The 10,000-nt window shown below is 42.8% G+C and overlaps 2 long non-coding RNA genes across 4 annotated transcripts in view; both read left to right on the top strand.

The window, feature by feature from the left end:
* LOC126989095 (uncharacterized) overlaps nucleotides 1–671 on the top strand; it is a 6,896-nt gene extending 6,225 nt beyond the window's left edge. The window contains exon 2 of the long non-coding RNA XR_007742866.1: nucleotides 608–671. This is a non-coding gene — a long non-coding RNA (uncharacterized LOC126989095). The remainder of the gene's footprint in view (nucleotides 1–607) is intronic.
* Nucleotides 672–3,767: 3,096 nt separating this feature from the next.
* Nucleotides 3,768–10,000, top strand: part of LOC126989096 (uncharacterized) — a 17,546-nt gene continuing 11,313 nt past the window's right edge. For all 3 annotated transcript variants that reach the window (XR_007742867.1, XR_007742869.1, XR_007742868.1), the window contains exons 1-2: nucleotides 3,768–3,939; nucleotides 7,028–7,119. This is a non-coding gene — a long non-coding RNA (uncharacterized LOC126989096). The remainder of the gene's footprint in view (nucleotides 3,940–7,027; nucleotides 7,120–10,000) is intronic.

Below are 10,000 nucleotides of genomic sequence, written 5' to 3'. Positions count from 1 at the left end.
CCTGGAGAGAGAGAGAGAGAGGAAGAGGAGAGAGAGAGAGTGTGTGTGTGTGTGTGTGTATCTCTCTCTGTCTATTTATGATGCAGACACTCATCTCTCTCTCTCTCTCTCTCTCTCTCTCTCTCTCTCTCTCTCTCTCTCTCTCTCTCTCTCTCTCTCTCTCTCTCTCTCTCTCTCTCTCTCTCTCTCTCTCTCTCCCCTTTTCCTTCCTTTTCTTTTTTCATGTTTTTATTATTAGAGAGAGAGAGAGAGAGAGAGAAATCTCTCTCTCTCTCTCTCTCTCTCTCTCTCTCTCTCTCTCTCTCTCTCTCTCTCTCTCTCTCTCTCTCTCTCTCTCTCTCTCTCTCTCTCTTTGTCTTTCATTAGGAGAGGAAGAGGAGGAGGAAGAAGAAGGAGGAGGATTAAAGGAACACAAATTATTATATATTATTATTATTATTATTATTATTATTATTATTATTATTATTATTATTATTATTATTATTATCATTCTCTCTCTCTCTCTCTCTCTCTCTCTCTCTCTCTCTCTCTCTCTCTCTCTCTCTCTCTCTCTGTCTCTCTACTACTACTACTACTACTACTAATTCCATTTCTACTACCATTTCAGACCGTGCGACATGGCTTCCCCTACCAGCCCACCGCCATCGCTTTCGACCCCATACAGAGGATCCTGGCCGTCGGCACCAAGCAGGGCTCCATAAGAATGTATCCTTTATGTAGTAGTAGTAGTAGTAGTGGTAGTAGTGGTAGGGTTTGGGTGGTAGAAGTAATGGTTTATGGGTAGGGTTTAGTGGGTTGAAGAGGGTGGTAATTCTTGTGGTCATAGTGTTAGTGGTCATAGTAGTAGTAGTAGTAGTAGTAGTAGTAGTAGTAGTAGTAGAAAAATTACTTACCAATATATTCTGTTAGTAATGAGAGAGAGAGAGAGAAAAAAGTTTGTCAACACGAATCATAAGTGCTTGTGAACTATCTCTACCATCTGAGAGAGAGAGAGAGAGAGAGAGAGAATAAAACTGCACACTCCGAGAGAAAGCGCACACACACACACACACACACACACACACACACACACACACACACACACACACACACACACACACACACACACACACACACAGATCAAAGCATATCATTCTTGCCCTTACATACTTAAAAGGATTGCTCTCTCTCTCTCTCTCTCTCTCTCTCTCTCTCTCTCTCTCTCTCTCTCTCTCTCTCTCTCTCTCTCTCTCTCTCTCTCTCTCTCTCCCTTCCGTTTTCGTTACTTCTTTCCTTCTTTTGTGTGCGTGTGTGTGTGTGTGTGTGTGTGTGTGTGTGTGTGTGTGTGTGTGAATGTATGTATGTATGTATGTATGTATGTATATATGTGTGTGGGTGTTTCTACCCCTCCCCTCCCCATGTACCTCTTAATCCCCCTCACAATTTACTGACCCCATTAGCACCATTCAACACCCTACATGACCCATTTCCGACACGCACCCTCCCATATCCTCCTTCTTACACCCCATACCCCTCTGCTACTTTTAACCCCCACCTGATTTACTAACCCCATTAACCCACTGTTCGACACCCATGACCCATATCCGACACGCACCAAGTCCCATATCCTCGTTCACCCTTACATGCCTTTCTGTAGCCACCACTAACCCCCCTCACGCAATTTACTGACCCCATTAACCCACTCTTCGACACTCCACATAGCCCATTTCCGTTACCCACCCACTCCCATATCCTCACTCACCCTACCCCCATACCCCTCCGTACCTCTAACCCCTTCAGTTACAATTACTACTAACCTACTACGACACCCCACATGACCCATTTCCGACATGCACCCTCATTCTCGTTCACCATACCCCCATACCCCTCCATCACCTCTTACCCACCTCACACAATTTACTGACTCCCTTAACCCACAATTCGACACCGCACATGACCCATTTCCAACAAGCACCAACTCCCATTTCCTCGTTCACCATACCCCCCATACTCTTTCCGTAGCCACCTCAAACCCCCTCACACAATTTACTGACCCCACTAACCCACCATTCAGCACCCCTCACGGCCCTTTTTCGTTCCCCAACCACTCCCATTTCCTCGGTCAGCATACCCTCCCTCATACCTCTCTCCGTAGCCACCTCTAACCCCCCTCACACAATTTACTGACCCCACTAACCCACTATACGACACCTCACACGGCCCATTTCCGTCACCCACCCACTCCCATTTCCTCGGTCACCATACCCCCCATACCCCCCTCCATAGCCACCTCAACCCCCTCTCACGCAATTTACTGACCCCCTTAACCCACTATGCGACACCCCATATGACCCATTTCCGACATGCACTCACTCCCATTTCCTTGGTCACCATACCCCCATACCCCCTCCGTAGCCACTTCTAACCCCCCTCACACAATTTACTGACCCCCTTAACCCACTATACGACACCTCACACGGCCCATTTCCGTCACCCACCGACTCCCATTTCCTCGGTCACCATACCCCTCATACTCCCCTCCATAGCCATCTCTAACCCCCTTCACACAATTTACTGACCCCACTAACCCACTGTTCAACATCCTACGACCTATTTCTGAGACCACCAATCCCATTTCCACAGTCACTGTACCCCCCATACCCCTGTCCGTAGCCACCTCTAACCTCCCTCCTGATTTACTGGCCCCATTAACCCACTGTTCGACACTCCACACGGCCCATTTCTGTTACCCACCACTCCCATTTCCTCGGTCACCATACCCCCCCCACCATACCCCTCTCCGTAGCCACCTCTAATCCCCCTCACACAATTTACTGGCCCCATTAACCCACTGTACGACACCCATATGACCCATTTCGACACCCACCCACTCCCATTTCCTCGGTCACCATACCCCTCTCCGTAGCCACTAACCCCCTCACACAATTTATTGGCCCCATTAACCCACTCTTTGACACTCCATGGCCCATTTCCGTTACCCACCCACTCCCATTTCCTCACTCACCATACCCCCTCCGTAGCCACCTCTAACCCCCCTCACACAATTTACTGACCCCACTAACCCACTATGCGACACCCCACACGACCCATTTCTGAGACCCAACCACTCCCATTTCCACGGTCACCATACCCCCCAAACCCCAGTCCTTGGCCACCGCTCACCCCCCTCACTGATTTACTGAGCCCCATAACCCAACCCACTGTTCGACACTCCACACGGCCCATTTCTGTTACCCACCCACTCCCATATCCTGGGTCACCATACCCCTCTCCGTAGCCACCTCTAATCCCCCTCACACAATTTTCTGGCCCCATTAACCCACTATACGACACCCCATATGACCCATTTCTGACACCCACCCACTCCCATTTCCTCGGTCACCATACCCCTCTCCATAGCCACCTCTAACCCCCCTCACACAATTTATTAGCCCCATTAACCCACTGTTTGACACTCCACATGGCCCATTTCCGACACCCACCCACTCCCATTTCCTCACTCATTATACCCCCCATACCCCGTGTAGCTATACCTCTAACCCCCCTCACACAATTTACTGACCCCACTAACCCACTATGCGACACCTCACATGACCCATTTCCGAGACCTATCCACTCCCATTTCTCAGTGCCCCCCCTCCATGCCCTCAACCCCCCTCACACAATTTACTGACTCCATTAACCCACTGTTCAACACTTCATCAGCCCATTTCGACACCCACCCTCCCATTTCCGCAGCATCCTTGACTGACCCCATAGCAGTCGGCCCCGGTCGGACGTCCATGTGAAGCACGAGGGCGACCCGGCGGTGGTGTGCCTGGCCTTCCTGATCAACGAGGGCGGCCTGGTCAGCGCCACAGGGGATGATTCTTTGCACCTGTGGAATATACAGCAGAAGACACCGCAGATTGTACACTCACTCAAGTTCCAGAGGGAGAGGTGAGGAAGGGATGGGATGGGATGGGAATGGATGGGGTGGTATGGGAAGCAATTGGAAGGGATGGGATGGGAAGGGAAAGGATGGGATAAGAAGGGAAGGGATGGGAGTGGGAAGGGAACGGAATGGAACAGAAGGGAAGGGATGGGATAGGAAGGGATAGGAAAGGAACGGAAGGGATGGGATAGGAAGGGAACGGAAGGAAAGGAACGGAAGGGAAGGGACAGGAAGTGAAGGGTTGGGAATGGAAGGGAAGGGAAGGAAAGGAGTGGGAATGGAAGGGATGGGAAGGGTAGGTTAGGTAAGGTAAAGGAAGGGAAGGGATGGGACAGGACAGGATGGGAAGGGAACGGATGGGAAGGGATGGGACAGGACAGGATGGGAAGGGAACGGATGGGAAGGAATGGAAAGGGAAGGGATGGGACAGGACAGGATGGGAAGGGATAGGAAGATAAGGGAAGGGATGGGACAGGACAGGATGGGAAGGGACAGGAAGGAAAGGAAAGGGAAGGGATGGGACAGGACAGGATGGGAAGGGAAGGGAAGGTTAGGTCAGGGAACGGAACGGAACAGAAGGGAAGAAAAATTAAAAACACTCCACCATTTCCACCACGCATCCCCCATGGAATGACCCAGAATATTTATATATATATATATATATATATATATATATATATATATATATATATATATATATATATATATATATATATATATATATATATATATATATATATAAAAATATATATATATATATATATACATACATATATATGGCCTAAATCTGAACAACGTATAACAACTGTTTTGGAAAGATAAGTACACGACGTGAGCTAAATCATTTCAAGGTTGTCTTCAGCACTGAAGACAACACATGACATTCGCAGTTGCATTTTTTAAAGCAAATGAATGTATGATTGTAATTCAGGTACTACTATGTTATTTTACCGTGTTTTACATCACAACGTATTATAGATTATCATTAAAAGGGAACATTATAACATAAACAATAAATACACATCGCTTCCGTCACCTTCAAATGCTCCCGTACGAAACATTTTGAGAGCGGCGACATCACTTCATATCGCGACTGTACATATATACACCTACATATATACATATACACATACATGCACACACATACATACTTACACATATACACAGTCATAATAGTCATACTTGTAACAGTCCTAAAAATCATTATGATTGTAGTCATTGATATACACAGGTACAAACATTCACCACTGGATATTTATATCATACATGTAGATACATATAATCAGGAAAAAACATACAAGATAATGATGATGATGATGATGATGATGATAATAATAGCAATAATAATAATAATAATAATAATAACAACAATAGTAAAAGTAATAAACTACATAAGGTGATTAAATACAATGCTGACATAATTTTGAAAGTAATCCTCCAGGAGTATTTTCTTGAAGGAATCCTTGAAAATGGTTCGTGAAGTGGATGGTTTGACAACTTGAGGAAGTGTGTTCCGGCACTTGGATCCACGGAACTGTTCACTTTGTTGGGCAGGATTTGTTCTAAAGAGAGGGACTCTCAGCTTGTTATTTCTGCCTTCACTCTGGTTCACTGAGATCGAGCAATGTTCATGTGCTGGAAATGTGTGACGGGCTCCGTGTACACATAGACAGGACTGCAGGTGAACTACATCCGGGAGTTTTAGTAATTTGTGGCTCGTCAAACAAGGGTTAGCGTGCTCAAACCTTTGGCAATAAGACATTAATAAGTTTTTTTTGTTCAACAAAGACTATTAATAAAAGTTACACAAGCACCTCCCCAGAGTGCACAACAGTAAAGTAAATGTGGATAGGCCAGCGACAAATAGATTTGCTTGCGAGATTCAGTGTTCATGTAATTCCTGGTCCTGTTCATAACTCCACATATTCTACTTAATTTTGTCTTTATGGTGTCGATGTGCGACTTCCATTTCAATAAATTATCTAAAGTAACCCCCAAAAACTTATTAAACATCAAACACATCATTAAACAGGAATTACTTACACACACACACACACACACACACACACACACACACACAGAGAGAGAGAGAGAGAGAGAGAGAGAGAGAGAGAGAGAGAGAGAGAGAGAGAGAGAGAGAGAGAGAGAGAGAGAGAGAGAGAGAGAGAGAGAGAGAGAGAGAGAGAGAGAGAGAGAGAGAGAGAGAGAGAGAGAGAGAGAGAGAGAGAGAGAGAGCGCACGCATCTAATCCCCACTAACACACCTCCCAATCCTCCTAATCCCCTTATAAAGCACTCAATCCCCTTATAAAGCACTCAATCCCCTTATAAAGCTACTACTACCACCATTACCTTCTCTGGGCCTAGTAGGAGTGTGACTATTGGTTTTAGGAGTGGTGTTAGGCGACTATTTCACACCCCACATGGATAGTTTCTGCTACCCCACCTACTACTAATACTATTACTATTACTACTACTACTACTACTACTACTACTATTTCTCTCTCTCACCCTCTCATTGTTTAGTGCGCTACGCTTGGAAATGTCAAGGCATATCACCAGCTGATGTATCTTTTTAAACCTCTCAAAATGTTCACCTTTTTGTCCATATCTCGGGTGTTTTTTAAAGCATTTTATTTTTGAAAACACGTAAAACTGCCTAAATGTTTTGCCTACATGTGTGTTTTATCCCCGTTTGTTTTCGTTTGGGGGTTATTGTGCTACGCTTGGAAATGTAAACACACATCACTGGCTACATCATCATCTGGGCCTCTCAAAATGTTTACATTTTATTCTGTATCTTTAGTGTTTTTTGAGTTAGGTTATTTCTGAAAGCACCGTTAGATGGATCAATATTTTGTCTACGTTCTTGTCTGATCCCTGTTTGTTTCCGTTTGGGGGTTAGTGTGCTACGCTTGGAAATGTAAACGCACTTCACCGGCTGCCGCATCATCTGGGCATCTCAAAATGTTTACGTTTTTGTCTGTATCTTTGGTGTTTTACGAGTTACTTTATTTTTTAACATACGTAAAGATGCGCCATTGCTTCCTCTATTACCCCCAATAAAGCACTAACCTCGGCGTTCCTTCGGCAGCTCCTGATTGGCTACGAGAGCGGTCAGCTTGTCTTGTGGGACTTCAAAGGGCGCACCGCTGAAGTTCGCTACCATTCTGCCGAACCACTGAGGTAAGCCGTGGTGTTGTGCCTGTATCCTCGCTGTTTCTTCAGTTATTCTGTTTCCGAAAGTGCAGTTAGGTGCGTCTGTGTTTGGTCTATGTTGGTGTTTTATTCCTGTTCATATATATGTGTTGGTTATTCAGCTACGCTTGGAAATGGAAACACATTGGATTGGCTAATGTGTCTTGTTGGCGTCTCAAAATGTTTACGGTTTCGCTGATATCTTTGATGTTTTATGAGGTAGTGTAATTCCAAAAGTACAGTTTGATGCGCCAATGTTTTGTTTGTATGTGTTTAAAATCCCATGAATTTCTATCCTGACATAAATCTGCTATGCTATAAAATGTTAGGCCACGTTCACATAACTGAGGCGCTCCCTGCTGTAGTGAGTCAAGCGACACACATTAGAAATCGTTTAATTTTTGCGGTGCTTACAAAACCGTTGCTCTCCGAACTGTAATGAGACAAGCGACGTCGCCGGCGAACACCAAGCTGACAATCTCTCATTCCTTCTTGTATCTGCTTCCTCAACTTAAACTTACTCATTGTGAACTCATGAGTGCTCTCTCTCTCTCTCTCTCTCTCTCTCTCTCTCTCTCTCTCTCTCTCTCTCTCTCTCTCTCTCTCTCTCTCTCTCTCTCTCTCTCTCTCTCCAATGTGTTTGTTATGGTTGGGAAACTTTCTTTATGGTTAATAACTTTCTCCCATTGATCCGCGGCAATCTTGCCATGATTTCCGGTGTTGCCTGGTCTGTCTGCCCCGGGCACCCCGGTCAGTGCCTTATCTTTCTGTGCCCGGTCCGAACGTTGCCTGGGTACTCCAGGAATAGTTGAAAAAGCAGCCTTACACACAGTATATCATCAACAGCTGCGTGATGATATCTAGTGCATCCGTTTTGCTGGCCAGGGTTGTCCGTTAGCCTCCTCTTCACTGCCACAGATGTAGTTTGTTTCTGTATACAGGCAGTCTGCGTATCCCAGTGCCCAGAAATCCTTGAATACAGCTTCTGTGTTGGCATGACCCACAAGATCACAACATTTTCTAAGGCACTCACAAGGGGCACAACTTGGCGGGCGCCAATCTTCCTCCCGGTACACGTCGATGTATGCTCACGGCCGAGACTTGGTCTGTGTTTGGCTCCCCGTTTTGTCCAATTAGACTCCTCCTTCTGGCTCCTGAAGGTGTTGTAAGTGTTGGGAGGCCGATGGCAGCTTGTGTACGACCAGGAAAAATATTACTAACACAATGTGCCATTTTATGACTTATTTAAATTCGCATGCGATATATATTTCACTTATGTGTGAAGAGAAAAAGGTTTTAAAATTTTCTAGTCCCTGTCAAATTGCATGAAAGTCTCTATCTCTATTTTTCCACCTTCCTACAAGCTGAAGTCTTTCAAACGAACAGTGTCAAGATACCACCTCTTGACCTCGGGCATTCCTCTGACCACTGTCTGTACATATGGGCTCAGCGAAATACTTCCCTTCACTAACATGTATTGTATAAGCTTATAAATAACAGAACCAACTCATTCTAAGCCTCACCTCTTTTATACTAGACCAATAATGCTACCATTTACTGTCCCTAATAGCAAATCAATATTAATAACATTTAGAAGTAATAATAATAATAATAATAATAATGATAATAATAATAATAATTAGTATTGTTATTTCCATAAACAGACATATATGTTGTTGCAGTCTGCTCCAGGTCTGACATTATAATAATAATAATAATAATAATAATAATAATAATAATAATAATAATAATAATAATTAGTATTGTTATTTTGCTCCAGGTCTGACATTATAATAATAATAATAATAATAATAATAATAATAATAATAATAATAATAATAATAATAATAATAATAATAATAATAATAATAATAATAATAATAATAATAATAATAATAATAATAATTAGTATTGTTATTTCGCTCCAGGTCTGACATTATAATAATAATAATAATAATAATAATAATAATAATAATAATAATAATAATAATAATAATAATAATTAGTATTGTTATTTTGCTCCAGGTCTGACATTATAATAATAATAATAATAATAATAATAATAATAATAATAATAATAATAATAATAATAATAATAATAATAATTAGTATTGTTATTTTGCTCCAGGTCTGACATTATACTACTACTACTACTACTACTACTACTACTACTACTACTACTAATAATAATAATAATAATAATAATAATAATAATAATAATAATAATAATAATAATAATTAGTATTGTTATTTTGCTCCAGGTCTGACATTCGGCTGCCTTCTTAGGCTACTTGAGCAGGTCGTGAAGGAAGTCCATACACTGTTTCAACAGCTTATAATAACTATTGAATCATGAGTATTATTATTATAATAATAATAATAAGAATAATATCCAAGCACTAATAATGATGGCCAGCCAAAACGTTGTCACAGATTCTCGAGTCATGGAAAACAATATTTTTTTCCTTCGTGATTGTCTTTTTTTTTATGAGTATTGTTATTTCCTTACAGTGCATGTTTTGTTTGTGTCAGTATGTGGGTGTCTGCACAAGTGGTGCGTTTTAGTGTGTGTGCCATTAAGCTGACTATAGGCAAGACAAGAACATTATATGCTAGGCTTCCAGTGTTTCAACATAGATTTCAGCGTTCTGTCTCCTTAAACTATTGACCACCAAATTTATTTAGAATGTGGAGGTTTATAGTTTTTCTGACAAACTTATTCATATCAAAATCCCATTATGAAATGTGATACAATCAGTGGAGTGAGGTAACAATACAGTGTTTGCCTGTTATCGCCACGGGCTCCGAAAGGCGTACGGGCGGCTGCTGACGGGCGCCGTTTGCCTCACTACAGTTTGGAGAGGAGCGC

Source organism: Eriocheir sinensis, unplaced genomic scaffold (assembly GCF_024679095.1).
Source record: "Eriocheir sinensis breed Jianghai 21 unplaced genomic scaffold, ASM2467909v1 Scaffold1049, whole genome shotgun sequence".
NCBI classification, from domain to species: domain Eukaryota; kingdom Metazoa; phylum Arthropoda; class Malacostraca; order Decapoda; family Varunidae; genus Eriocheir; species Eriocheir sinensis.
This window is presented reverse-complemented; position numbering and strand designations above follow the sequence as displayed.